We start from the raw sequence: 6,746 nt of genomic DNA, 5'->3' as shown, positions 1-6,746 counted from the left end.
CACGCACACATTTAAATCTCGTTTTAAAGATGGCAGCACTTCATCATGGTGATATCACATGCAGGAGTACGAGCCCACTTGGCTGTGGAGCTGTCCCTGTTGCACTTCTTAAACAATGTACCCACTGCACCTACACACACATTCTTGCCTGGAAAGAGACAATTCTAGTCTCATCCGTGAGAAGAAATACGTAAAGTCAGCTCCTCTCTGACTACTTCTAACTTGTCATCATTCACAATCTTCAGCCAAAAGGGGCTTTTGTAAATGATTAATTGGGAAAAGAAGTAGAAAATTTAAAAATTCGCAAGCCCGTCCCTTGAGGGCCGGGATCCCCTCCTTCTCTGCCCATGTAAATTGCACCCTGTGGCGATGTCTGTCCCTTCCATTTTAGACCCCAGATGTTAATTAGTGAAGCCATAGAATGGGTTGGGGAAGCTGATACAGGCATAGTCATTGGCAACCTGAGGAACCTCTTCCTGTGGACTTGGCTGCCTCCCCTACTAGGGCATTTGAATTCAAAGATGAATGACTTGTAGTGTCAATTTCTGCTGGTGATACTAAACAGAGGGGTTTCAACTCCAAAAATGCAGCTATGGAGGGCTCTTCCAAGAAGAGCTGCAGATTGGACAGAGATAATCCTCCCTCTTCGCAGCAGGCATATGCCCCCTGGACCACCTGCTCAAGTGTGAAACCAGATCTTTCCTCTGAGGGAGATGCCTACCACAGCAACACTCATCCTTTCTTTCTTAGGCCTGTCGTAGCATAAAGTGATATGACACACATTTATAAACAATCTGCTTTAACCTAGTCACCTATCTTCATGTGTTTAATCTTCAAAACATCCTGCCACTTTACAAGTGACCAACCTGAAAGTTTGAAAAGTTAACTAGATGGCTCGAGTTTACTCAATGACTAAGTCACTATGAAACATAATCCATCTCAAAGCGATTATTCTGAGTGGCTCCATGTACTCTGGGGTGACTTATTGAAATTTCCTTATTTTAGTTGTGCTTCATAAAAATTACTTAAAGAAGCCTCTACTATTGAGCAAACCACTCAACCCATTCTCAGGGGAAATAAAAATATCTGAGTTTGTCTTTTGTAAAATAGATAAATACAACATTTTATTGTGATTTGGGAAAGGTTTACAAAGCAAATCAGTTTTCCACTCAAGAATCCACACACATTTGTTTCACGTCAGTGACTGTAATCCCTCAAATGTGACATCTCTTATCCCACTTTCTCCCAGTGTTTCCATTTCCATTCCTCCTTTCCTAACTTTTCCTGCCTTCGGAATTTTGTCCTTGGGCGACCGCTGCCCTTTGGATTTCAGATGGTTGACTGTTCTAAGCAGTGCACACCTCCCCAGTGTTATGGTTCATCTCATAGACCTGTTTATTGTTTGCCTGGAAGTTGACCCATGGGAGTTAGTTCAGTTCCAGGTGATAAGGATGACTAAGGGAGATGGTCTTAGGGGTTCCACCAGTCTCTCCAACCAAATTATTTTTATGATCTTGAGTTTTGTTCCACACTTTCCTCCCACTCTATCCAGGAAGTCCTATTGTGATTGTCTTCAGAGAATTTGGCAGTGGTAGCTGGGAACCATGTAGTTCTTCTTGTGTGAGGGTCATGGAGGTTGAAGTGTGCATGGTCCTTTGGACTAATTGTTTCCATGCATCTTTGATCTTCTTCACTATTCTTGCCTCCAGACAGGGAGAGACCGGTTGTTGCACCTTAGGTGGCTGCTCACTTAAGCTTTTCAGACCCCAGTGCCTACTCACCAAAGTAGGATGTACAACATTGTCTTTGTGGACCATGTTGTGCCAGTTGACCTTGAAGACTCCTGAAATCATGGTCCTCAGCTCCCAGACCCAGCAACTCATTCCCTCAAAGTGTTTGTTATGGCTAAGAAGTTGTCAAACTGTTGCCCTGTATGCTTTAGAACATTGTGGACATATTTGTAGTATATGTAAATACATGTGTAGAATAGAATTAGCGTCTGTCAAACATGTATATTCATGACTATACAACATTCTTCTTTCCACACCTGTTCAGCTGTGTGTCTATGTATCCTCATGTAGATTACTGCTATTACTGCTGGTGTGAGGTTGTGTGTGTAATGGTATTCACCCCTGTTGACTTTCACTTCTGTGCTCCTCTCACTGTTTTCCTTCATTTGATCATTTTGTGCTAGCCTCCCCTTTTTGTGTATAGCCTTCCCCTTCACCCAAGTCAAAATGCATCTACCCTCTACTTAGTGGTTTATCCTCCTCTCCCCTCCCACCCTTGGTAAACATCAAAGAATGCTTCTTTTGTGTGAAACCCTTTTCTTGACTTTATGTAACAGTGGTCTCATACAATATTTATCCTTTTGTGGTTGACTAATTTCACTCAACATCATGTCCCCCAGGTTCATCTATGTTATGAGGTGTTTTTCCAATTCACTGTTGTCCTTTAACATTGCATAGCACTGCATGTGCATGTACCACAGTTTTTTTATCCATTCATCCCTTCAATGCCATTTAGGGCTTTTACATCTTTTTGCTACTGTGACTAGTGCTGTGATGAACATGGGTGGACATATATCTCTCTGTGTTATTGCTCTTACTTCTGTAGGATGTATACTTAGTAGTGGGATTGCTGGATCACATGGTAATTTTTTCCAACGTTTTAAGTAAGTGCCATACTATTTTTTTCACAGTGTTCATACCATTTAAAATCCCACCAGCAGTATATGAAGATTCCAGTCTCTACATTCTTGTCAGTTTTTGAACTTTGCTACTCATACTGGGGTCAGGTGATATCTCACTGTTGTTCTTATTTGCATCTCTAATGGCTAATGATCACAAGCATTTCTTCATGTGTTTTTGGCCACTTGAATGTCTTCTTTGATGAAGTGTCTGCTCATGTTCTCTGTCTGTCTATTTGTCAACTGGATTATTTAGATTATTTGTTTTTCTGTTCTTGGGGTGTTGAAGTTTTCTGTAAATTTTAGAGATTAATATCTTGTCCAACCTGTCATTGTTTATTTTATTTTTTCTTTTACTCTTTTAAGGAAATCTTTTGATGTACTAATTTGGGCTTTTTGTGAATTTTAAATTCTACTTTCTAGGGAGAGCTCATTTTACTCCAAGTTTATAAAGCCACCCAAATTCATTTCCACGCGCGCGCACACACACACCCACACACATGCCCACACAGAGATATGAGAGTTAATGGAGTAATTTTGTGACATCAAAGACAGAAAATTTGGTATGGCCATATTGTTGTTGTGGTCGTTAGGTGCTGTGGAGTTGTCTCCAACTCATAGCTGCCCTGTGTACAACAGAACAGAACACTGCCCAGCCTCCCGATCCCTGCTACACCTGAGCCCATTGTGGCAGCCACTGTGTCAATCCATCATGTTGACTGCCTTCCTCTTTTCTGCTGACCCTCCACTTTACCAAGAATGATATCCTTCTCCAGGGAATGGTCCCTTCTGATGACGTGACCAAAGTAAGTGAGATGAAGTCTGGCCATTCTTGTTTTCAAGGAACATTCCAGCTGCATGTCTTACAGGACAGATTTGTTCGTTCTTTTAGCAATCCATGGTACTTTTAGTATTCTTCACCAACACCACAACCCAAAAGCATCAACTAGTCTTCAGTCTTCCTTATTCATTGTCCACCTCTCATATGCATATGAGGCGATTGAAAATACCCTGGCTTGGGTTAGGCACATTTTAGTCTTTATGGAGACATCTTCACTCTTCAGCGCTGGAAAGAGGTCTTTTGCAGCAGATATGCCCAATTCAATACATCATATAATGTCTTGACTGTTGCTTCTATTGGTGTTGATTATAGAACCAAGTAATATGAAGTCTCTGACAACTTCAATCTTTTTTTCCATTTATTGTGATGCTGCTTATAGGTCCCATTGTAAGGATTTTTGTTTTCTTTATATTAAGGTATAATCCATACTGCAGACTGTATTCTTCATATTCTTCAGTCTTTATCTGTAAGTGCTTCAAGGCATCCTCACTTTCAGCAAGCAAAGTTGTGTTTTCTGCATATCACAGGCTGTTAATGAGCCTCCCTCCAATCCTGATGCCACATTCTTCTTCATATAATCCAGCTTCTTGGATTATTTGCTCAGCATACAGATTGGATAAGTATGGTGAAAGGATATAACCCTGATGCACTCCCTTCCTGATTTTAAATCATACAGTATTCCTTTGCTCTGTTTGAAAAAGAATCTCTTGGTCTATGTACAAGTTCCTCTGACTATAATTCAGTGTTCTGGAATTCCCATTCTTCTTATGGTTATCCATATTTTTTTTTTTTTTTTTAATGATCCACACAATTGGATGCTTTTGTGTAATCAATAATACACAAGTAAACATCTTTCTGGTATTCTTTACTTTCAGCCAAGATCCATCCGACATCAGTGATGATATCCCTCATTACATATCCTCTTCTGAATCTAGCTTGCATTTCTGGACATTTTCTGTCAATATACTGCTGCAACCATTTTTTGATTTATCTTCAGTAAGACTTTACTTGCATGTGATATTAATGATATTGTTTGATAATTTTCACATTCTGTGGGATAATCTTTCTTTGGAATGGGTCCAAATATGGATCTCTTCCACTCAGTTGGCCAGGTAGCTGCCAAATCTCTTGGCATAGCTGAGTGAGTGCCTTCAGCACAGCATCCATTTGTTGAAACATCTCAATGGGTATTCCTTCAATTCCTGGAGCCTTGTTTTTCACCTATTCCTCAGTGCAGCTTTGATTACTTTCTTCAGTACCATTGGTTCTTGATAGCATGCCACCTCCTGAAATAGATGAAGATCAACCAATTGTTTTTGATACAGCAACTCAGTGTATTATTTCCATCTTTTTTGATATTTCCTCCATCATTCAATATTTTGCCCATAGAATCTTTCAATATTGCGTCTTGAGGCTTAATTTTTATCTTCAGTTCTTTCAACTTGAGAAATGCCAAGGATGTTCTTCCCTTTTGGTTTTCTAACTCCAGTTTTTGCACATTTCATTATAATAATTGACTTTGTCTTCTTGAGCTGCTCTTTGAAATCTTCTGTTCAGCTCCTTTATCTTATTTCTTCCATTTGGTTTAGGTAATCTCCATTCAAGAGTAAATTTCCAAGTCTCTTCTGGCATCCATTTTGGTCTTCTCTTCCTTTCCTGTCTTTTTAATGACCTCTGGCTTTCTTCATGGATCATGTTGTTGATGTCATCCCACAATTCTCTGGTTTTCGGTCACTGGTGTTCAATTCATCAAATCTATTCTTTAGATGGCCTATAAATTCAGGAAAAATATATTCAAGGTCATATTTTGGTTCTCATGGACTTGTTATAATTGTGTTCAATTTCAACTTGAATTTGCATATGAGCAGTTGATGGTCTGTCTCACATCCGCCCCTGGCTTTGTTTTTGCTGAAGATTTTGAGCTTTTCCATTGCCTCTTGCCACAGATGTAGTCAATCTGATTCCTGTGTACTCCATCTGGTAAAGTCCACATGTATAGCTGCTGTTTGTGTTGTTGAAAAAGGGTATTTGCCATGAATAAGTTTTTGGTCTTGCAAAATTCTATCATGCAAATTCCAGCATTATTTCTGTCACCTAGGCCAAATTTTCCAACTACCAGTGATTCTTTTTTGTTTCCAACTTTTGCATGCCAGTCACCAGTGATAATTAACACATCTTGATTTTCTGTTTGGCCAATTTAAACTGCAGAAGTTGGCAAAAATCTTCAATTTCCTCATCTTTGGCTTTGGTGGCTGGTGCATAAGTTTGAATAATAGTAATATTAACTGGTCTTCCTTGTAAGCGTATGGGTATTATTCTGTCACTGACAGCATTGTTCTTCAGGATAGATCTTGAAACATCCTTTGTGATGAAGAATGGCACACCATTCCCCTTCAATTTATCATTCCGGCTTAGGAGATGATGTGGTTGTCTGATTCAAAATGGCCAGTACCAGTGCATTTCAGCTCACTAATGCCTAAGATATTGATTTTTCTGTTGTCCATTTCATTTTTGACAACTTCTAATTTTCCTACATTCATACTTCATACATCCCATGTTCCAATTATTAATGAATGTTTGTAGCTATTTCTTCTCATTTTGAGTCATGTGACATCAGCAAATGGAGGGCCAAAAACTTTACTTTATCTAGATCATTAAGGTCAGCTCTACTCTGAGGAGGAAACACTTCCCCAGGGTTCTCGGACCTGAGGAAATCATCTTCTGGCACTATATTGGAAAATGTTTTAGGGCTATTCATTAAGTTTTCCAGTAACACATCAGACAGTGTTTCACTGCTATTCATAAGGTTTTCACTAGGCAATTCTTTGAGAAGTGGATGACCTCTTCTTTCTCCTGAATCTGTCTTATTCTGGAAGATCTGCTGAAACCTGTCCACCATGGGTGACCCTGCTGGCATTTGAAACACCAGTGACATAGCCTCCAGCCTCATAGCAACAGACAAGTCACCATAGTATGACAAACTGATAGACAAGTCTATCTCTCTTAGTTGTTCCAAACTGCCCCATTCACTTCCTGGTCTCCTTTGTTGTTGCTGTTGTTAAGTGCCGTCGAGTTGTTTCCAACTCATAGCGACCCCATGCACAGCAGAACAAAACACTGCCCTGTCCCGCACCAGCCCCACAATCCCTGCTATACTTGAGCCCATCATTGCAGCCACCATGTTAATCCATCTCCTTGAAGGCCTCCCCCTCTTTC

This window comes from Orycteropus afer, unplaced genomic scaffold (assembly GCF_000298275.1).
Source record: "Orycteropus afer afer isolate SDZICR_OR568_19922 unplaced genomic scaffold, OryAfe1.0 scaffold00128, whole genome shotgun sequence".
In the NCBI taxonomy this organism is placed as follows: domain Eukaryota; kingdom Metazoa; phylum Chordata; class Mammalia; order Tubulidentata; family Orycteropodidae; genus Orycteropus; species Orycteropus afer.
This window is presented reverse-complemented; position numbering follows the sequence as displayed.